At 40.3% G+C, this 15976-nt stretch overlaps 1 long non-coding RNA gene and 1 pseudogene across 2 annotated transcripts in view; both read left to right on the plus strand.

Annotated features, from left to right (window-relative positions):
• LOC140513510 (uncharacterized) overlaps positions 1-15976 on the plus strand; it is a 48139-nt gene that overhangs the window by 30936 nt on the left and 1227 nt on the right. Inside the window, exon 3 of one of the 2 annotated variants that reach the window (XR_011970211.1) lies at positions 12500-12541. The exons of the other annotated variant lie outside the window; for it this stretch is intronic. This is a non-coding gene — a long non-coding RNA (uncharacterized lncRNA). The remainder of the gene's footprint in view (positions 1-12499; positions 12542-15976) is intronic. 2 annotated transcript variants of the gene reach the window in all.
• LOC140513509 (casein kinase I pseudogene) lies at positions 3772-5718 on the plus strand (annotated as a pseudogene).

Below are 15976 nucleotides of genomic sequence, written 5' to 3' on the forward strand. Positions count from 1 at the left end.
AATTTCTTGGAGCCACAGGTGAGAGTTAGGTGGAACAGGTGGACACTAAAGGTGGAAAGAGCCCTGAAAAGGACTCGGCAGCCATCACACCAAAGGTACTAGTCCCACTGGTGAGTTAGGGGGGTGTACACCCCAAGCATGTGAAGACTTCATCTGGTGGAATGGGCAGATGAGAACAATTTGTTCCAACAGCCATGAAGGCAGATGAAGCAGGTGATGTGAAGCGCTTGGAGCTTGGTTAGACACTGAAGATGCCAAGGTCATCCACTGCATCCTGGGCCATTGCCAGACATCTTGATTCTGTCCTGCCACTGGACTATGATGACTCAGTAGGAGAGAATGAGGCTAATGACTTCATGCAACTCTGCCTCACTTAAATCCAATTTACGCACAAATCAAAAGACAAATATTCAAACGGACTATCTGTGCTCAACCTGTGGTAGAGCATTCCAAGCTCATACTGGTCTGATCATCCACAGTCAGACACACTGAAATTTCATTTTACAATGGTGATGTCATTTTGGTCCTCTTTGAAGACGAAGGACAACAACCAACCAACCAACCAATCTTTCCACATTCAAAGACAATCTAATAGGTATGTTCTGTAATAGCATCAAAAATTATAAAAGTTGCAGAAATGCTATACTTAATTGGTTTAAACACCACCACCACCCCCTACACATACATACACATACACTCTGGAATAAATTAAGGAAATCTCCAGTGCTAACTTCATCTATCTCAATCTCAAAGCCTGAATTTATGGGCATAGATAAAAATCACTCTTATTGACTATGAAACTTATTAGAATTGGAAACATATTGGAACACAAATAAACATTTAACTTTATAATTTATAATTCTTTATAGAAGACTGAAAGAAGCCCAACATCTTCTCATAGAGGGGACTGACTCTTCTATGGAATTAATCTCACCAACTGCTGTACTTGTGGCCTGTTCAGTTCAGCCCGGTCTAAGCTTCAGTTCACACCTGTCATCTACTTACCTTTTCTCCTTCCACTCTCCATTCCAGGAATTCATTTGTGTCTCAGTCTTGCCTCTCCTTCTTTCCAAATTTGGGTAAAAGTCACTTCCTCCAAAAACCCTGAAACCATGACATAATCTGAGTTCCCAGAAGAGTCTACTAATAGTCTGGCCTCTCAAAATCTCCTTGATCCTGGGAAGATCATCCAGTCCCTGTGATTCCAGGTCTCAGAAATCCAAGACTGCAAGAGAATTTCCCTTTAATTGTAAATTTTTTCTAGGTAGGCACTAAGTAACTAAACTGTGCCAGTTTCTGATGTATTTAGAGAATGTATCACCAATCTAAGAAGCTCATTTATATTGATACATATATTTATATTATATGTAATGATATTTTTATAGCATTATCAGATTTACCAAACATTTTCCTCCCCAAAATATTGGGAGAGTTAGTTGTTTCTTCATTTTGTTCTTTGGACTGCACCTATGATTTTATTGGTGTAACAAATTTCCAGTAAAGAAGCTCCCTCAACCAAGGAAGATCTATAATAATAATCATTTATAGTCTTAGAGAGTTGTCTAGGGAAATAGGAAGTTAATTGCCTCATCTAGGCTCACACAGCCAGCATGTATCAAAAGAGGGACAAGTTCAGGATACCCCGACTCTAAGATTAGCTCACTAAACCAAGAGGTGAAAGGAAAGCATTCCAGGAGGAAAAAAAGCATGAGGAGACAGAAATGTGCAAGAATGCTTGCAGGGCAGTAAATAGGCCAGTCCAGCAGAAGTGGGAGAATTATGTAAGGGAATAGTGAGGGGGAGGGAAGCTGGAAAGATAATGGATCTGGAAGCCAGCCTAAGGTACTTACGCTTTACCATACAGGGAAAAGGAAGCCAGTGAAGATTTCTGATCAGAGGAATGATATAATGGAAACATTTAGGAAACAATTGATCCCCAGACCGAATCATGTTTAAATCATTAGCTGAAGTAAATGCTAATTTAAAAGAAAACAGTAACTGCCAGGGGCAACTTACTTTTTGTAAAGACTTATGAAGAGAACTTAATGTTTTCTTTAGTCTAGTTTCTCTGCTTCCTCATACATATGATCTACACGAACTCACATCACATTATACAATTCATATTTTGCACAGGAAGGCAGCATGGGTGAAAGTGGAAAAGGGAAAATTGATGATATTGTGAGTCTTACAGTAAGAAAATTGGAAGTGGGGGCAAAAAGAAATCCTCTACTATACAAATTTGGGGCAAAAAAGACTTGACCATAGATTGCTGTCTAAGGAATCTTTTGTGATTCAAGTATGTACAGGTTTACATAGGTATTTATAATGATCCTAAAACAACTTAAATTATTACCATCATTAAATTCAATTACAATATTTAATAAGCGACTAATATATTATAGGCACTGTACTAAGCACAGAAGGTACTAAAACAAATGGAAATAATCACTGGCTTCAAACAGTTTATCTTCTATATATAGTTTCTAGGGAAGGAAATAATTTACTGGATGGACTATGAGCAAGAAACTCTGAGCTCATCTTCAGACTCAGGAAATCACTGAAATGCTTGCATAACCAATAGATCCTTAAAATTATATCTTTTCTTATTTTTTCCTTTCAGTTTAACCATTCAATTAAGACAGAATCATAGCTTTTGAGCTGGAAGAGACTTTAGAGGCCATGTAGTCCAATTCCTTTTTTTACAGAAGAGGAAATTAAGGTCCAGGAGGCTTAGATCTACTTGCTCATAGTCACCCAGGTTGTGACAGTAATGGAATTTGAACTGTGACATTTAAAAAGTTAGAGAAACATAGTTTCTGGGTTATTAGTCACTTTATTAATCATGCTAACAAATTACCAATAAAATGAGTCAATGACACCCTCAAATGCCAAAGGTGAAACATTGTGGTAAGCTCACAGTTTATATGCCCTTGGAAGAATGAGTGTTCCTGGGGTAGCAATCAATTCTGATTAACAATCAATGAGAAAATGAATATTATCATGAGAGGTGGGCTTATTCCAATGCGGGTCTTGTGGTAGAAGTCACTAAACACCCAAATCTTGGTCAAAGAGACTTACCAATTTCCATATCACATGTCTGACAAAAGAGAGAATCCATGTTTTCCCAGACATGTCAGAATCAGCACAATGAGCAGGAATCCACCCATTCACCAAAACTTAGAAGGTTTTTATTGTCTTTGATTAGATCTTAGTTTTCATAGCTGGGTAAGTCCTTGAGTAAGATTTCCCACACTGGTTAATTTCTGGATGTGAAAGTAGAAAAGGGGAAAAACCTTGGCCCTAATTCAATAATCAGTTATTAAATACAAGAGAGCCCAGTACCTCAGATTCCAGAGGCAGGGCTCTTTCCATTATATTGCACTTTTCCCCTTAGTTACATTTAGGCTGTCGAGATCTCATGATTTAAGCATCAACACTTAAATAATAATATTGTACATTGCCATCAAACCTGCCATTTTGCAAAGCGATTCCATGTATGTTAATTCACTTGAACTTCATGTTATCCTGCTCGTCCTTCGTGCTGAAGAAGACCACCCATCAGGGAAATGGTGACATGCCTTGCACGTGACTTTGTTCTGAGTGAGGGAGGGCTGTGCAGGTCACCAGCCTCACTTCTCCAGAGCCATCTGGATCCAGTGACCAGATAGTCTTCAGGATGCCTGGAGATGGCCCAGGATGCACTGGGAGCCCTTGGCCTGTTCAGGTACTCACTCCAAGGAACTAGGCCTCTTTAAAAAGTAGTTGGGGGGAGGGGCGCTGCGGAACAAGATGGCGACGTGGGCAGAGTGATTTGGCCGCCAAGTCGCCTCCGCCTCCTGCCCCGCTGGCAGCTGGCACGTCACCACCAAACCTGTGTTGGCAGCGGCGGTGGTGGCAGTGTCTGGCGGGTGCTGTAGTCGAGCCAAGCTGCCTGGTGGGGAAGGCGGGGGCCTTGGCGTGGGCCGGGAGGAGGCGGCCCCCGAGCGGTGGCGGCTGCCCGGGACCCCTGCGACCCGCCAGGTGGATGAGGCCCTCCCGGCCTGGTGCCCGCCCCATGGCGGTCGCCCCCTTCTCCACCCCACCCCGCCCCTGCAGCATGTCACCGTGCAGCGTAGTCGGGGGCAAGTACGAGCTGCTGCGGAAGGCTGGGCCGGCTCATCCCGCGACATGGGTCTGGCCAACAACATCCCCGAAGGCGAGGAGGTGGCCGTAAAGCCGGCGTGGCGGACAGCCGTGCACTCTCAGCTGCAGTACGAGAGCCAGCTGTACCAGGGCCTGCAGGGCGGGGTGGGCATCGCCCACATGCGCTGCTCTGGCCAGGAGAAGGACTCCCACGTGCTTGCCATGGACCACCTGGGGCCCAGCCTGGAGGACCGGTTCAACTTGTGCTCCCTAGGTTCACCCTGAAAACCGTGCTGATGCTGGCCGAGCGCACGACGTGCGTGCCGGGAACTTCATCCACAGAGACATGAAACCGGAACATTTCCTGATGGGCATCAGGCGAGCTGGCCAGAAAGTATCGAGACAAGGGGACAAAACTGCTCATACCCTACGGAGAAGATAAAAACCTCATTGGCCCTGCCAGGTATGCCAGCATCAATGCCCACCTTGGCATCAAGCAGAGCCTTTGAGATGACATGGAGTCCCCGGGCTATGTGTTGTATTTCAGCCGCACCAGCCTGCCCTGACAAGGACTAAAGGCTGCAACCAAGAAGATAAAGATGCCCACCCCTGTAGAAGTTCTTTGCCAGGGGTTTCCTGCAGAATTTGCCATGTATCTCAACTCCTGCCAGGGCCTGCGCGCTTCGAGGAGGCACTGGATTACATGTATCTGAGGCAACTGTTTCAGATTCTTTTCAGGACTCTGAACCACCAGTATGATTACACTTTCTATTGGATAACGTTAATGCAGAAAGTGACCTAAAAGACAGGCTCTTTTAGACAGCATAGGGTAGGGTCGGCAGACCCCCCAAACCCTTAAACCCTTCCAAGCGTGAAGAAAAGAAACACATGAAGTAGAGCAGAGGATTGGAATAGGACTATGTTGCTCCCCAGATCTGGACATTGCCTTTCTTATGTACACTTGCCGGGGGTTTTGGACAACGCTTTACTTGATATAAAGAACCTAATTTCAGTATGAACTGACTCTGGTCAACATTGGTGATGCTGCCTTCAGAGTTGTAGCTGCTGTGATCATGACTATGAAGTGAGATAGTGAAACTTGTCTAATTTTTGCATTTTTAAGTGAAAAAATGATGAATACAGGTGATGGAGAGAAATTATGCATATTACAATTTTTGTTACCTTTTATTTTAAATTACTCTGCAGTGAAATCTCATGTCATAAGAACAGCATGAACATTGTTCAACAACAGTTGTAATACGTGTAAATGCTCAAAATTGTGTACTCTTAAAAGTACTTTTTTTCCGCCCTGAGGTTTGGAAGTTGTAAACATTCTTAAAATTGTTGACTTCTGTGTGCAGGCCTGCTGACATGGTAGCAACCAAAGATTCAGACTGCCTGCTTACTTGTGCTAGAAATAGCAGCATCTAAAGTGAAGATTTAAGACAAACTTAGTGACTACCAGATTATCTTTAGAATTCTACATTAACTCTATAATATTCTTGCTGTTAAAAAAAATTGTCACAGAAAGTTAACATCTTAAAACTGAACTTGTATGTAAGTTGTTTATGTAAATATAATCACTGTAAACATCTATATGAATTGTGATTGTGTTTTTATTTTGAAATGGGAGCTTTTTTGTTCACAAGTTCATTAAAAACTAAAAATTGTTTCTGTTTAAAAAAAAGTAGTTGGAGGGCAGCCCCTTTAATAGAAAAGAAAAAAATAGATAAATCACACTGGCAGGAGTCTCAGGGTTGTTGTTTCAAAGAGTAACTGTTATTTAAAACTCATACCGTATAATTTGTTGAATTCATGGATTTAGAACTGGAATAGGTCTTAGAAGCCATCGGGTCCAATCCTTTCATCTTAAGTATAAGAAAAATGACACCCAAAATCTAAGAGGCCTTCCACTCTAACTCCATCAATTGGCATGAAAAAATTGAAGCCAAGGGAAATGAAGTGACTTGTCAGAGATAACAAAGGTAGTAAGTATTAGAGGCAGAGATTTGAATTTGAAGTCCTCTAACTTCCCATCTAGCACTCTTTGCAGAACACCCTACAGCTCCGTTTCTTTTCATTGTCCAAGTATTATTTTCCCCATTTAGATTCATTTAACTAAGTCATTAAAATGACGTTTTCCACGATGACTTTTGCATAGTTATTTAATGGTAGGACCAAAACTCAAATCTAGGTCTTCTGACTCTGAGTTCAGGACTCTTCTTTTTTAGTTCACTGTGGTTTCTTGTTACTGATTTCTTCGTAAAGAGAAGTGACTGTTAGGCCTCCATTACAGCTAATCTAGAGCCCTGACATCACCATTCCAGGCAGTTGAAGCAAAAGCAAGATACTGCAGCAAATGATTGAGCTTACCCAGCTATATATTTTAAAAGAAACTAATGATAAATAATTCATGATCTTTAATCCAAGTTTTTTTCTAATATGCTCCCACATTCTCCAAACACTTATCTACAGCCCCTTTTACTGCTGTCAAAGTAACTTGATTTTCACTCGAATGATGGATTACCTATTTCCTCTCTTGCCTACATATGTCACCATTTTCAGGCAAGTAAAATCCCTGTGCTGCTGTGCAAGGAAGAAAAACTTCTTTTACCGACCAAGTTATCCCCAGCACCATTTATATCCTTTAAAAAAAATTTTATTTTTTATTTGTAGAATAAAATAAGTATTTCTATAACAGTATAATTTTACAAGATGATCACACATGAAACTGCAAATCTATTACATACAACTCGCTATTCCTTTTATACAACAAAGTTATCATGTAAATATATATTTTTCTATCCAGGAGGGCAGAGACAGATATTCTGATTTGAGCCATAGTTCTATGTAGCATTCATTTTTGCTGTTACTAATTATCTTATTTTAAAACATAATACAAGCAACTTGAAGGCACAAAATTTTTTAATTTGTCTCTGTACATCCAGCACCTAGCTTAGCACCTGACATATATTAAGTGTTAAACAACTACATGTTGAATGAATGAAACAATGACCTCATTCTATACCTGCCCCAAAACAGTTGCTTAATAAACCAAATGCACTATTTTTGCCAATAGAATTACATTCAGAATGCATTTGGAGTTCTCAAAATAGGTTTTGTCTCTCAGCATAATTCATCCTTAAATATATTCTAAAATCAAATCATCCAAACTTGCACTGTAGCCATTAGAGAATATTGCCGTGGTGCTATATTTATTTTCTTTGCAAATTTCTTAGGTGTGAAATCGGAATCATGATTCATATTTCTTCACAAAGAAATGATGCGAAAATCTAGAAATGGCTGAATACAGGGTTGGAAGACCTTCACCAAGGAATAACTCCCACAGAGCCAAGTCATTAGGCAAAATTTCCAAGGACTACATACCTTAGCAATTCATCCATATCCCCCTAAACTCCAATATGTTCATCACCTTGTTTCCATTTAAAAGGGAACAAAAAGTACAAATTGTCCCACAGGCTACTGGATTAGATGTATTATTGTCTTTTGTAGTAGTACAACCTAGATTGACAGAACAAAAGAAGGTGAGAGGGAGACTTCTATATGGTTTAAAATGCACATTATAATTCTAAACATTGCATTATGGTAGAACTGAAAGAGGAAAAATGTTTGTTGGCTATTTCCAGTCCAGCCATCACCCCAGCCATCATCCCCAGCCATCATCCCCGTGTATTCCAACTGGAATCTTTGTTTCTGACTCTGATAGGTCATCCTTCACCTTTTCTTGAGTGGAAACTGGAATTTCTCAGTTAACTGTACACCATGCTATATTCTACCTCTACCCTTCTACAGCTCCCTCCAGTTTCCTTTTATCTAGCATCTTCCTTCATTGGAATGTAACCTTCTTGAGGCCAGGAATTATCTCAATTATTTGTATTTGTATCCCCAGTGCTTAGCATAGGTCATAGAACATAAAGAATACTTAATTAACACTCTATCTATTGTCTAGCTTCTGTCTATGAAAAAGGAACATGTCTGTATGTTTCTTCATGCCCATTCTACCCTTACAGAGATAAAATTTGGACAGATACCTGATTCCAACTGTTTTAATGAATGTTTTTGCCCTTGCTTTCTCTCTAGTCAAGGTCCTGCTAATGCAGAGTAACCAGGATCTTCATAAGATGAAAAGTCATAGGAAGCCATATTTCATAGCCCATTTTCACCTCAGTGAAGTCTGAATACCCCAATTCCATGTATATTTTAGAATGCTCCAGAATGTTTTTAAATATGCTAGATACAGACAAATTCTATTGCATTATATGATATCTCATAATACGGCATATTTCTCTGAGATTTATATTATATCCTATATTGACAAAAGAGGCAGTATGATAAAACACTAGACTTCGAGTCAGGAAAATTTGGGTTAAAATTCTATTTCTGACACTTAAAAACAGTTGATCATGGGTAAGTAAAGTAACCTCTCTGAGCTACTGTCCAGGTTGAGTAATTAACTGTAAGAAACCTCTTTGCTTTGTAACTGGGTGCAGCTATGAACCTGACTCACAAAAATCCCCCTCAGGTATGGCTGATGTTACAAAATAGTTGTAACTATTCCCTACATGGAAGAGAAACCTAACAGAAGCAGTTCAGTGGAGAAGCCACCAAATGACAGCCACAGCTCAGTGAATAGTAGTAGCCCAGCAGTGAATGGTATCAGGGGAACATCTAATAGCAGCTTCCTAGGAAAAGAGCATCTCCTCCATCCTTGTGGCCACTTTCCTTCCACCCTCAATGGCAGAGTTCAGCTGAATCTGCCTCGGGAGCAAAAATTCCTAATCACTGCTCTGCTCGGCTCTTTCTTTCTCTGTCTTCTACATATTAGAAGGGCCATCTCCAGTTGTCCTGATGAATATCTGGTCACTGTACCCAGATGGATCTGGAGGAGGAAATGAGGCTGGTGACCTGCACAGCCCTCCCTCACTCAAATCAAATTCAACTCCAAGTCATGGCATTATCTCCCTGATGGCACAGTCCTCTTCAAGAACAAAGGACAAACTACAACCTGTGAATAGTCTGTGCTGCCTGAATGAGAACCACTAGCTAGCCATTTCCAGAAGGGTAACTCATCACCTCCTCCCCTCTCCTCCTCTCCCCTCTTCTTTCCTCCCCTCCTGTCCTCTCTTCTCCTCTTCTTTCCTCTCCTCTCCTCTCCACTCCTCTCCTCACCTCTCCTCTCCTTTCTTCTCCTCTACTCTCCCCTTACTTGAAAGTGTTTATGCTCAAAGTAAGGTAAATTTTGATGACCAAAAGCTACCTAGTTAACCTGAGGTTTACTGGCTAGATTTCTTTCTCAAATACCAAGCCTTAAACCCAATTCACTCTGGACCTCATGGATTGGACAACAATAGGTCCCTGCCCAAACATCACTTAATGGTTATTTTGGGAGCCTTCCTGGTTCAGAGTGAATGTAAATAGTAACTGTTTCTCTTTTGGCCAGCAACCCTGAGGGTCTTCTTTTCCTAGTTTGATTTTTTTATTATTAAAGGGACCATCTCTTGACTCACTGCTTAGAGACCTATTCACTGAATGGGTGTTGCCTCACTCAAAGTGAGAACCTGAAAAGACCTTAGCTTAAAAGAGCCAAGGTCTCCTGCTGCATCCTGGGGCATTTACAGTCATCCTAACTGATATCTGGACACTGGACCCAGTTGACTCTGGAGGAGGAAGTGAGGCTGGTGACTTTGCACGGCCCTGCCTCACTCAAATCAAAGTCAACTGCAAGTCATGTCATTATCTCCTTGATGTAATGGTCCTCTTCAAGAAAGAAGGACAAACCACAACCATACAATCACACAATCTACATGTTAGGGAAGAGTTAAAGTAGTTTGTTCCAGGCCCAATTCTACCATTAATCAGCAGTGTGACTTTGGGCATAATATCTTCCTTGTCATTAAACTTTCATTAACCTACTGTATTCAAGACATCATGGTTAGTATGATTAGCATGGTTAGCTAAAGGGTTTTCAAAAATAAGACATTGTCCCTGAAGTTAAAAAATTCACATTTTAGTAAGGATGATAAGATACGTACCTAAATAATAATGCTACAAAATGGATTTGATAAGTTTGTTAGAGAAAAATGAACTACTTTTTTATCAGTAAAATGAGGTGCTTGGACCAGATAATGTCTAAGTTTCCTTTCTGGCCCTGATATTCTAAGCCAGAGATGGAGAACCACTTACTAGCTGTGTGACCTTGAGCAAGTCATTTAAGATGTTTGCCTTAGTTTCCTCAACTATAAAATGGGGACAATAGCTCCTACCTCCCAGGTTTGTTGTGAGGATCAAATGAGATATTTGTCAGGTACTTAGCATAGTGCCTGGTGTATAGTAAACATATTACATTTTTTATTTTTATTTCTCAGCCAAGAAGAATAAGGCTCTGGGTGAGACATGTGTTCATTGTGGAAGGTATATACCACATACCACTAAAGAAGAGTGCTGAGCTCTCTGTGCTTTTGAGAGTGTCAGTGCCCCTGTATCACCTAATTTCACTTCTCTCTTCACTGAAGTGTCCATCTCCCTTAACCTGAGGTCCCTGAATTTTTTTAAAAAAAGTTCAAGAACTATATTTCAGTATAACCTTTTCTCTATAATACCATAAATTTTATTTTATACACTTAAAAAGATCATTCTGAGGAGGAGTCCAAAGAGGTCCATGATACATAAAAGTTACAAAACACCTGCCCTAGTCTAATTCTCCAATTAGTATGTATTTATTCAATGAAAATAGCTCTAAACCCTGATACTATTGGTAAAGTCTGCCTCCTTCCTTCATCTAGTATTTTTTTTTCACTTTGTCATGGTCCTGTAATCATGTTTAAATGTCATCGCTACCACCACTATGGCAACAGATAGGCACACTTGGATACCATATATGGTGCTTCACTCTTTGCAAAACTAATGAAGCAATAAGTAAAATATAATAGAACATTTCCAATGTAACTGTATGCTCCAGATTCTCTTAAATTCAGGCTACTTCCAAATACTAAATTGGCCTCTCTGAATACAGTTCAGTGACTTAGCTCCCCCCTGTTCCCTCAATATACACACTCTATAGCCATTCCTGTGAGAGAACATAGCATAAGAGACAGAGCACGCAGATGTGTGATATAACACAGTTCCCAACCTATGTTCAGCTCACAGCATCAATGAGTTCTGACATTTGATGAAGGATACAAGAACTCTGGATATGGGACTCAGTCCTTGCAGCATGGGACTTGGACTTGGGAAGGCCATAATTCAAATCAAAATTCTTGTAGCTGATACTTCTCTGACCAGTGTCTTCTTGTGAATAAGGATTTATGGTTGCTTTGCACTGGGTCTAGCTCATTACTTGTGGAGTAGGGAAAATTCATTAACGACAAGTCCCAGGAAGGAGAGTCTACTCTGACCTGGAACTCTTTAGTTCCCATTTCTGGTAGCCAAGAGATATGTCATACTCCCCATGGAGCTTTGATTCTCCTCAAGTTTTTATCCGTATGAGTGAGTCTAAGCCAAGGCACAAAGCTGTGGTGGTCACAGAAGATATGACTATTTTACTCTCCCCTCCATTTACATGGGATAGATCATAGGAACACAGAACCACAGATTCAGAGCCACAAAGGCCCTCATAGAGTTTCTACTCCAATTTCCTTCATTTTACGGATGAAGAAACAGGACCAGGAGCTGATTTGCCCAAGAGCATACAAATAGTAAGTAGCAGAGGTAAAATTTGAAACCTGTTCCGCTCTCTTTCTATGTACCAGGCTTCCTCAGTAAGGAGAATAGTCTGTTATACAAGACTTCAGAATGTTTAAAAACCCCAGCTGCAGATAAGCTTAAAAGGCAGGACAGATGAACTAAATGAATAATTCAATAATAAAGCATTTCAATCTCAGATGTCCACTCTTTTACAATTGCAGGACATTAGGGAACTAAATACACCAGGGAGTGTACATTTGCTTCATTCTTAAATCAACAAGATCCATTTACACATGTACACCTGCTCATTTCCTGAATGAATCAGGGTTGCATTAACGTATCATTGTTTCAGTAAGACAAAGTGAATAGACACATCAGAGAAAGTGTAGGTGTGGCAGAATATCATAGAATCATAACATTTCAACACTGGTAGAAACATCAGCGGTCAGCTAACTGAAACTCTTCATTTTTTTGTATTAACTTTTTGAAATTTTTTTTCAATTAACAGGCATCTGTCTTCTCTCCCCCCACATCTTCCCCCACCAGAAACAATAAAGAAAAACCAGAATCCCTGTAACAAATATGCTTAGTCAAACGAAATACATTCTCACATAGTCCATGTTCAAAAATGCATGTCTTATTCTACATATCTAGTCTATCTTTTCTCTGTTAGGAGGTGGGCAGCATTCTAAATCATGAGTCCTCTGGAATCATGGTAAGTTGTTGTATTGATCAGAGTTTCCAAAATGTTTGTTTTTATAATGTTGTTATAAAATGAATTGCTCTCCTAGTTCTGCTTACTTCACTCTGAGTAAGTTCAAAGTGAGGTTCAAGTGATTCCCACTCTTCCCCCCCCCACACTCTTCCCACCCCTTCTTCATTTGTATAAGCTTCCACTGGTATCCTCCCATCATTTGATGTGAGTCTCCCCATCCTTCCCTGTTCTTTTCTAGTGTATCTTTTCCCCCTTTCCTTTCTTTTCTCCCCTTAGGAAAATCAAAACATAACAAAAATCATTTCTAAGCCCTCAATATTATTTGATTCCTTCTATTATCATTATTGATATCATGATTCTTAGGGAATTGCTTATATCATCTTGTCCCCTCCCTCCATTAGAACACAAATGTCATCAAAATCTTTTCAGATTTGCTTGCTTTTATTTGCTCTTTTATCTTTCTGTTTATTTCCATGTTTACATTTCAAAGTTTCTATACTTAGAAATCCTCTATTTCATTAGAGGATCATTTTTTTCTCTCTCTAGGACAATTTTCAATTTTGATACATGGTTAATAATGGTTATAAGCCCATACTGTTTTTGCATGGGAGCTAGGAACTCTGGACTGTGAGTCTTTGGTCTAGGTCTTGAATTGCTGATCTTGATTAGGAATGAGTCCAAGATCCACTCTGGGTATTATGGTGCTTCTAGAATTAGAACTCTAGGTGCTGAGTAGGTACTCCTGGTCCTGAGCCACTGGCCTGGGAAGGGGACTGAGTCTTTGATCTTCACTGGGTTGGCCCATCTCAGAGCTCTGAGTTCTCCTTAAGCCCTTGCTGTTGCCTAGAGCCAGAGGTTAAATCTGAGATCAATTCTAGATGTCCTTCACTATTGACCTAGATAGGAGTTCTAGGCATCAAGTGTGTGACCATTCAATGTTCTATCATAGTTGGAGTAATTGTGGGACCAACTGGGCTGTAGATATTCCTCCTACCTCACCATCTTGGTTGTTCTAATAGCATTTTATTTTACATATGAAGAAACTGAATCCTGGAGAAAGGAAAGGGTTTTTTTGTTTGTTTTCTTTGTTCTAAGCATGATTTAGGATCATGTAATTAAGAGCTAGAGGGAACCAAAGAAATTATCCATTATAATTATCTGCTCATTCTATAAATGAGGAAACAGAGACACACTAAGGTAAAGTAACTTGCTTAAAGTGGCTCAAAGTGACACGTAATAAGAAGTAAAGCTGAAATTTGAACCCAGGTTTGTTGATTCTCAGTCCCATGTTCATTCCAGAAGTAACGTGTTCGATGTTACAGGATTAAGTAGTGAAGGAACTGGAAGTAGAACTCAGATGTTGAGAAGGCTGCCATCTTCTTTCCTAATCATGAGGCTTGCAACCTGGGTGTTATCCTTGAATCCACACTCTCTTCTACCCACCCATATCCAATCTATTACTAAGTCTTGTTCATTTAACTTCCTAACATTTCTTGCATATGCCCCCTTCTCTCCTCTGACACTGTCACCAACCTGGCTTAAGCCCTCCTTACCTCACCCCTAAAGGATTGTAATAGCCTGCTAGTGAGTCTCTCTGCTGCAATTTTCTCTGCACTGCACTCCATCCTCTGTCAGCTTTCAAAGTGATTCTCTGTGATCTAACATATTCCACCCGATTGGTTCCCTATCACCTCTGGGATCAAATAAAAATTTGTCTGTTTAGCACTTAAAGTCCTTTAACCTGCCCCTCTACCTTTCAAGTCTTCTTACACCTTTTACCTGTACACACACACACACACACACACACACACACACAGAGTTCAATCTGACCTCTTTGCCATTCCTCAAACAAGATATCCCATGTTTCAACTCTAGGCGTTTTCACTGGCTGTCATCTATGCCTGACCTCCCTCCTTGCTCTTGGCTTCCTTCAGTTCTCAGCTAAAATAATCCCACCTAATACAGAAAGCTTTTCTCAAACCTCCTTAATATTTAAAGTGTCTTCCCCTTGGTGATTATATCCAATTTATCCTACACATAATTTGTTTGTACATTGTTGTTTTAATGTTTTCTACCCCATTAGGATCTGTGCCAAAATTGTGAGGTAGGAGGAATCTATACAGCCTACCTGGCCCCACAATGATGCTAATTGTGATAGAACATTGAAGAACACCCAAAGTTGATCTCAGATTCAACCTCTGACTCAAGCCAACAGCAAGAGGTTATCAGAGGGGAACTCGGAGTTCTGAGGTGGGCCAACCCAGAGCGGATCAAAGACTCAGTCCCCCTCCCAGCGAATTGAAAATAGCAGTTTTCTTTTGCACAATGGATAGAATGCCAGGCCTGGAGTCAGGAAGACATGAGTTCAAATACAGCTTCAAACACTTACTAGCTGTATAACCCTGGGCGGGTCACTTAACCCTGTCTGCCTCAGTTTCCTCATTTCCCTGGAGGAGAGGAAAGAGCTCAGTATCTTTGGGTACTGGGTTGGGACCCACTTGGCAACTGAGAGCACACGACAGCTAAAATGGTAAATGTGTAGGTTCAAGCAAGACAAAGTATAGGTCTTGGGCCCCTTAGGTACATTTTCTGCTTTGCATTTCCTTCCCTGAGTATAAGTGACTAAACAGTGATGCTGAGATAGATATGTCCAGTCTTAAAGGCAACCTTCCAAGTTAAAGAATTCTGGAGATCCTGATTCCACGGTCATAGTTGACTAGAAATAGGTATAATTTTTGTGTCAAAGACAATGAGCTCAACCCTGGGCCAGATTTGTCAGACGACATGGACCCGGGGTGAATTGTTTGGAGAGTACACAGTTAAGTTGAGATGCAAACTTTTCAATAGACCTGCAAACCGCATCATGTCTTAATGTAAGTAAAACAGCAGTCCAAAATTATGGTTTCTTTTTTGAGTTTTTCTGTCAATGCAAATTTGTGGGATTTTGATGTGTTAAGCATTTCTTTACTGAATTTGCATTCAATATTGAATCCTTTTCTACTCTCTCCCATCTAAGGACTCTATGCATGCACCCAAAAGCTAAGTTTTAACTACACTTCCCTAGGGTTCTAGATTGTGTAGTCCCAAAGACTACAAGACTACTAAGCTGGTAAGGCTCTCTTGGTACTAAAGTTGGTCTGCTGTATGAATTCAGAGTTAAGAGAGGTTTAATGGAGAGGGAAGAAACTGTGAAAGAAGTACAAAAATTATATGCAAAATGAGCAAAGATAATTCGGGAGAAAAGGCACTAGCATTTCATTTCACTAGCATTACCTATAAAAGGTGGTGTCTGAGATAAGTTCTGAAGACAACTAAGAATTGTGAGAGATAGAGACAAGGAGAAAATAGATCAGAAAAATAGACCACAAGCTTCAGGTGAATGGAAATCAAATTGAAGCTTTTTATACCAATATAAATGTCCAGAGAGGACCAAAT

This window comes from Notamacropus eugenii, chromosome 7 (genome assembly GCF_028372415.1).
Source record: "Notamacropus eugenii isolate mMacEug1 chromosome 7, mMacEug1.pri_v2, whole genome shotgun sequence".
Classification (NCBI taxonomy): Eukaryota; Metazoa; Chordata; class Mammalia; order Diprotodontia; family Macropodidae; genus Notamacropus; species Notamacropus eugenii.